This window comes from Chiloscyllium plagiosum, chromosome 5, assembly GCF_004010195.1.
Source record: "Chiloscyllium plagiosum isolate BGI_BamShark_2017 chromosome 5, ASM401019v2, whole genome shotgun sequence".
NCBI classification, from domain to species: domain Eukaryota; kingdom Metazoa; phylum Chordata; class Chondrichthyes; order Orectolobiformes; family Hemiscylliidae; genus Chiloscyllium; species Chiloscyllium plagiosum.
In genome coordinates, this window is record NC_057714.1 from 124,002,094 (window position 1) to 124,010,027 (window position 7,934).

Below are 7,934 nucleotides of genomic sequence, written 5' to 3' on the forward strand. Positions count from 1 at the left end.
TAGCCAGAGACTTTTCCCCAGGGCAGGAGTGACTGGTACGAGAAGTCATAGTTTTAAGATATTAGGAGGAAGGTATAAAGGCATAGGTTCTTTACACAGAGAGTTGTGAATGCATGGAATGCGTTGCCAGCTGTGGTGGTGGAAGCAGAGTCATTGGGGACATTTAAGCGACTGCTGGACATGCACATGGACAGCAGTGAGTTGAGGGGGGCGTAGGTTAAGTTACTATGTGTTAAATTAGGATTAAAGCTTGGTACAACTTCGTGGGCCAGAGGGCCTGTTTTGTGCTATACCTTTCTATGTTCTATCACTGGCTCGGCCAACATTTATTTTCTATTGCTAATTTCCCAGACCGACGTTAGGAGTTAACCCCATTGCTGTGGAGCCAGACCAGGTAAGATGGAACTTTATCTCAAAAGTAAAGAACAGAAACGAGCCCTTCGGCCCATAATGCTGGGCCAAACATGACGCCAAATTAAACTAAATCCTTCAGCCTGCCCTTGGTCCATATGCCTCCATTCCTGGCATATTCACATGTTTATCTAAAAGTCTCTCTGTTGCATCAGCCTCCACTACATTCAGAGGCAGTGTGTTCCACTCTCCTACCATTCTCTCCTTACATGTCCTTTGAAATTCCCCCTCTCATCTTAAATGCATACCTCCTAGCATTAGACATTTCAACTCTGGGAGAGAGTCTGACTATCAACTCTATCTACATATCTCATAACTGTATAGACTTGTATCATGTCTCCCCTCAGCCTCCGCCTCTACACAGAAAACAACCCAAGTTTTTCTAGCCTTTCCTTATAGCCCATACCCTCTCATCCAGGCAGCATCCTAGGAAACCTGTTCTGCACCCTCTCCAAAGCCTCCACATCCTCCTGTAATGAGGCGACCAGAATTGGATACAATACTCTAAAGTGTGGCCTAACCAAAATCTTACAAAGCTACAACATGACATCCTAACTCTTGGACTCAATTCCCTGACTAATAAAGCCAAGCATACCACACACCCTCTTTACCACCCTAACTATGTGCGTGGTCACGTTCAGGGAGCGATGGCCTTGAACACATAAATCTTATCGCTAAGAATTATTCCCAATAGCTTCCCAACTATGATGTGAGACTCACTGGTTTGTAGCTTTCTGGATTGTCCCTATTTCCCTTCTTGAACAGAGGTACAACATTAGCTACTTGCACAAGTCCTCCAGGACCTCTCCAGTGCCTTCATTTAAGGGTATTAGTAAACCAGATGGTGTTCTCTAACAATCGACAATGAACTCATGGTCATCATTAGACTCGTAATTCCAGATTTTATTTTTAACTGAACTCAAATTCCACCCTCTGCTATGGCAAATTCAAACTCAGGTCCCCAGAACATTACTTGAGTCTCTGGATTGTCAGTGCAGTGATAATACCATGAGGCCATTGTCACCTACTAAACGAGTTGATCATATTCCAGTAGGGAAGAAGGACAAGGATAGCAAGGTAAGAGACCCTCGGATAATGAGGGAGTTTGTGAGTTTAATCAAAAAAGAGAAAGAAGCACATTTAGGATTTAGGAAGATTTAGGAAGCTAAAATTGGACGCTGCCTGCGAGGAATATGAAGAAAAAGGAAAGAACTCCGGCAGGAAATTAGAAGAGCAAGAGGGGTCATGAAGTTACCTGAGCAAGGAGGGTTAAAGAGAGTCCCAAAGGATTCTATACGTACATTACATACTAGGGAGAAGGTAGGACCACTCAAGGATAAAGGAGGGAAGATATGTTTAGGGGCAGAGGATGGGGCTAGATCCAAACCGAGTGCTTTGTTTTGATATGGAGGATGGTAAGATTTTGGTGGAGCATGCTAATATGCTCAGGAGGTATTTTTAAATCAAGAAAGAAGTGGTGTTGAGTCTCTTCAAGAACATGAAGATAGACAAGTCCCCAGGGTCCAAGGGTATCTAGCCCAGGTTATTGGGAGAGGGAAGGGAGGAGATGGCTGAGGCCTTGACCAATATACTTCAAACCTCGCTAGGCACTGGAGAGATCCAAGAGGACTGGTATGTAGCTAATGTTGTTCCTCTGTTCAAGAAGGGAAATAGGCATATGCAGGAAACTATAGATTAGTGAGTCACACATCCAGAGGTTGAGAAGCTATTGGAAAGAATTCTTAGCAATAGGATTGATGCAGATTTGGAAAAACATGGCCTAATTGTGCAGGGAAGGCCATATCTTACTGACTTGATTGAATTTTTCGAGGAGGTGACAAAGTGTTTGATGAGCGTAGAGCAATGAATTTTAATAAGGCTTTCCAGAAGGTTCCTCATGGTAACTCATCCAGGAGATGAAGATGCATGGGATCCACGGTGACGTGGCCACGTTGGTTCAGAATTGGCTTGCCCAAAGAAGGCAAACAGCAGTGGTGGAAGGTTGTTTATGACTAGTGGTGTTCCGCATGAATCCGTGCTGGGACCTCTGCTGTTAGTGATATAGAAAATGACTTGGATGGAAATCTAGATGACTGGGTTAGTAAGTTTGCAGACAATACAAAACTCAGTGGAGTTGTGGATTGTGTAGAAGGTTAGAACAAAGAACATCACAGCACGGTACAGGTGCTTCGGCCCTCGATGTTGTGCCAACCTGTGGAACCAATCTGAAGCCCATCTATCCTATACCATTTCATTTTTATCCATATGCTGATCCAATGACCTTTTAAATACCCTTAAAGTTGGTGAGTCTACTACTGTTGGAAGCAGGTTGTTCCACGCTCATACTACTCTCTGAGTAAAGAAACTACCTCTGATGTCTGTCCTATATCTATCACCCCTCGATTTAAAGCTATGTCCAATCACGCTAGCCATCACCATCTGAGGAAAAAGGCTCTCCCTGTCCACCCTATCTAACCCTCTGATTATCTGATACGTCTCAATTATGTCACCTCTTAACCTTCCTCTCTCGAACAAAAACAGCTACAAGGCCCTCAGCTTTTCCTCATAAGACCTTCCCTCAATACCAGGCAACATCCTGGTAAATCTCCTCTGCACCCTTTCCAAAGTGTCCACATCCTTCTTAAAATATTGTGACCAGAACTGTACACAATACTCCAAGTGCGGCCGCACCAGAGTTTTGTACAGCTGCAGCATGACCTCCTGGTTCCAAAACCCAATCCCTCTCCCAATAAACGCCAACACATCGAATGCCTTCTCAACAAGAGTGGTAACTTTCTGGGACCTATGTACATGGACACTGAGATCTCTCTGCTCATCTACACTACCAAGAATCTTACCATTAGCTCAGTATTCTGCATTCCTGTTACTCCTTCCAAAGTGAATCACCTCACACTTTTCCACATTAAACTCCACTTGCCACCTCTCAGCCCAGCTCTGTAGCTTATCTACATCCCTCTGTAACCTGCAACATCCTTCCACACTATCCACAACTCCACTGACCTTAGTGTCATCCACAAATTTACTAACCCACCCTTTTACGCCCTCATCCAGGTCATTTATAAAAATGACGAACAGCAATAGCCCCAAAACAGATCCTTGCGGTACCCCACTAGTAACTGAACTCCAGGATGAACATTTCCCATCAACCACCACCCTCTGTCTTCTTTCAGCTCGTCAATGTCTGATCCAAACCACTAAATCACCTTCAATCCCATGCCTCTGTATTTTGTGCAACAGTCCACCATGGGGAATCTTATCAAACCCCTTACTGAAATCCATACACACCACATCAACCACTTTACCCTCATCCACCTGTTTGGTCACCATCTCAAAGAACTCAATAAGGTTTGTGAGGCACGACCTACCCTTCACAGGACCGTGTTGACTATCCCTAATCAACTTATTCCTTTCGAGATGATTATAAACCCAATCTCTTACAACCTTTTCTTACACTTTACCAACAACTGAAGTAAGGCTCACTGGTCTATAATTACCGGGGTTGTCTCTACTCCCCTTCATGAACAAGGAGACAACATTTGCTATCCTCCAGTCTTCCGGCACTATTCCTGTGGACAATGACGACATAAAGATCAAAGCCAAAGCCTCTGCAATCTCCTCCTTGGCTTCCCAGAGAATCCTAAAATAAATCCCATCCGGCTCAGGGGACTTATCTAATTTCATATTCTCCAGAATTGCTAACACCTCCCCCTTGTGAACCCTAATCCTGTATAGTCTGTACCCTGTATCTCAGTATTCTCCTTGACCACATTGTCTTTTTCTAGTGTGAATACTGACAAAAAATATTCATTTAGTGCTTCTTCTATCTCCCCGGAGTCCTCGCACAACTTCCCAGTACTGTCCTTGATTGGCCTTAATCTTAATCTAGTCATTCTTTATTCCTGATATACCTATAGAAAGCTTGAGGGTTTTCCTTGATCCCATCTGCCAACTTCTCATGTTCCCTTCTGGCTCATCTTAGCTCTCTCTTTTGGTCTTTCCTGACTAACCTGTAACTCTCAATCGCCCTAACTGAGCCTCCATGTCTTATCCGAACTTAAGCCTCTTGACAAGGTTGTCAAAGGATCCAGCTGGATAAAGATCTTGTAGATATGGGCGGAGAAATGGCAGGTGGACTTTCATCCGGTTAAGTGTGAGATGCTGCACACTGAGAGATCAAGTGTTAAGGAAAAGTGTACAGTTAAAGGCAGGACCCTGAACTGAATTGATGTACAGAGGGATCTTGGGGTTTAAGTCCATAGCATCTTGAAATTGGCCACACAAGTAGATAGGGTGATAAAGAAGGTGTACTGCATGCTTGCATTTATTGGTCGGGGGAACTGAGTACAAGAGTCAGTACGACATTCCTGATGAAGGGCTTATGCTCAAAATGTTGACTCTCCTGCTCCTCAGATGCTGCTTGACTGGCTGTGCTTTTCCAGCACCACACTTTTCGACTGTTACCCTCATGCCGTGTTACAGGATCCTGAACAGCATTGATGCACAGAGGGATCTTGGCATTCAAGTCCATAGCTCCCTGAAAGTGGCCATGCAAGCAGACAGGATGGTAAAGAAGGTGGATGGAATGCGTCTTGTCGGGGAGTTGAGTACAAGAGTCAGGATGTCATGTTACAGCTTTATAAGACTTTGGTTAGGCCACACTTAGAGTATTGTGTTCAGTTCTGGTCATGCTACCTGGACTAATGGGCATGAGCTATAAAGAATGGCTAGAAAAAGTCATATTGTTTGCTCTGGAGCTGTGGAGGCTGAGAAGAGAATTGATAGAAATTATAAAATGTACAGATAGGGTGAATAGTCAGAATCTTTTTCCCAAAGTTGAAATATCTAATATTAGGGGGCATGCATTTAAGGTGAGAGAGGGGAGTTCAAAGCAGAGGGAGGGGCAAGTTTTCTCCATGGTAGGAGTCAGGAAGGTGTTGCTAGGGGTGGGGATGGGAGCAGATACGATAAGGGTGTAGAAGGGGTTTTTAGATAAGCACATGAATATGTAAGGAATGGAGGGCTATGGACTAGTTGAAGTGAATTGAGTTGAATTTATTGTCACGTGTACCGAGACACAGTGAAAAGCTTTGTCTTGTGAGCAATACAGGCAGATCACAGAGTGAAATAGCCTAGATAAGTAAATAATAAGTAAACAGCAACAATAACAAAAACACAGGTACAGGCGAATGTTAAGACTTTGTCAGTCCATTCAGTATTCTAACAAACTGTTACGAAACCGGCTGGTGCGTGTGTTCAGGTTTCTGTACCTTCTCCCTGATGGTAGAGGTTGTAGAAAAACATTGCCAGGGTGGGATGTGTCTTTGAGAATGCTGGTGGCCTTTCCTTGACAGTGGGCCTGGTAGATGGATTCTATAGATGAGGGGGTTGGCCTTTGTGATTGTCTGGGCCAAGTTCACCACTCTCTGTAACCATCTCCAATCTTGAATGGTACAGGTGCCATAACAGGTAGCAGACAGAGCAAGCAGAAGGGATTAGTTTAATTTGGAACAATGTTTTGCACATAATCATGGGCCGAAGGACCAGTGCATGTGCTGCAGTGTTTGATGTTCAAGATTCTAAACCCTCCTGGATACTCTGAACAAAGTCTGCCCCATCTCAGCCTCTGGTACAAAGGGAGACCCAGGCTGAAGTGGGGACTGCAGATGCTTGAGATTAGAATCTAGGTTAGAGTGGTGCTGGAAAAGCACAGCAGGCCAGGCAGCATCTGAGGAGTAGGAAAATCAGGAATGATGCAGTGCTTTTGCCTGAAACGTCGATTTTCCTGCTCCTCGGATGCTGCCTGCACCGTACTAATCTTGACAAGGGGAGACCCAGTCAATATTGAGGAAGTTAAACCCACTCGCCACAACAATCCTGGTGTTTTTTACATTTTTCCCTGATCTGCTTGTGTCCAGATCTCAGCTGCATTTTTGACCTGAAATGTCATCAGTACATGTTGCTTGTTTATTAATGGAGACAGCAGTTTGATGAAGATGCTGAAATTGTTGGATGAATGTAATGACGATGATAGATCAAGGCAGTGCAGTGGATGTTATCTATGTGGGCTTCAGGAAATGAGAAATGGCAATGATAGGGAGAAGATAAAGAGAGTTGGTGCATAACATGAGGAGAGGACTTGCACTGGAGATGGATTTAATATAAATTCAAAGGAAATGCAGAGAATGCTGGAGAAACTCAGTGGGTCTGGCAAAATCTGTACAGAGAGAAACAAAACTAAAGCTTTGAGTCTGATATGCCTCTTCCTCAGAATTTTAATTTAACATTACTTCCTAGTGACTGTCAATAACTCACCTTCTTGTCTCCACACTTTGTACCTCGTCGAACTAGGTCTGGAGAAATGGAATCAGGTAAATTCGAAAATGTCCCCCTGCATTTTATCTGCACGTTGTCAATCTCAAATTTGGTGGTGGAGAAATGTACATTCCCTCCTTGAACTGGAGAGGAATTTCCACCCTTGCACTGAATCTTCCCACACTTTACATCTCTGTAGGGAAGAGAACAATAAAATACTTTGAGCTTCATGTACACTGGGAAGGCTAATTTTGATGGTATGAGGCAAAAACGTTCAAAAGCTGATAGAGAGCAGATGTTTGCAGGTAAAGGGACGGCTGGAAAAGGGGAAGCCTTCAGAAATGAGGTAATGAGAATCCAGAGAAAGTATAGATTAGATTAGATTACATTACAGTGTGGAAACAGGCCCTTCGGCCCAACAAGTCCACACCGACCCGCCAAAGTGAAACCCACCCATACCCCTACATGTACCCCTTACCTAACACTACGGGCAATCTAGCACGGCCAATTCACCTGACCCTGCACATCTTTGGACTGTGGGAGGAAACTGGAGCACCCGGAGGAAACCCACGCAGACACGGGGAAACTCCACACAGTCGGTCGCCTGAGTCGGGAATTGAACCCGGGTCTCTGGTGCTGTGAGGCAGCATTGCTAACTGCTGTGCCACCGTGTCGCCCAGGGTCAGGGTGAAAGGGCAGGCTGGTAGGTATAGGGAATGCTGGATGACCAAAGAAATTGAGGGTTTGGTTAAGAAAAAGAAGGAAGCATATGTCAGGTACAGACAGGACAGATCGAGTGAATCTTTAGAAGAGTATAAAGGCAGTAGGAGTATACTTAAGAGGGAAATCAGGAGGGCAAAAAGAGGACCTGAGATAGTGTTGGCAAATAGAATTACGGAGAATCCAAAGGGTTTTTACAAATACATTAAGGACAAAAGGGTAACTAGGGAGAGAATAGGGCCCCTCAAAGATCAGCAAGGCAGCCTTTGTGTGGAGCCACAGAAAATGGGGGAGATACTAAATGAATATTTTGCATCAGTATTTACTGTGGAAAAGGATATGGAAGATATAGACTGTAGGGAAATAGATGGTGACATCTTGCAAAATGACCAGATTACAGAGGAGGAAGTGCTGGATGCATTGAAACGATTAAAGGCGGATAAATCCCCAGGACCTGATCAGATGTACCC

The 7,934-nt window shown here is 44.3% G+C and overlaps 1 long non-coding RNA gene across 1 annotated transcript in view; it reads right to left on the reverse strand.

Moving 5' to 3' along the window:
• The window catches only part of LOC122550377, a 76,379-nt gene that overhangs the window by 13,271 nt on the left and 55,174 nt on the right, over nt 1–7,934 (reverse strand). The window contains exon 3 of the long non-coding RNA XR_006311832.1: nt 6,745–6,937. This is a non-coding gene — a long non-coding RNA (uncharacterized LOC122550377). The remainder of the gene's footprint in view (nt 1–6,744; nt 6,938–7,934) is intronic.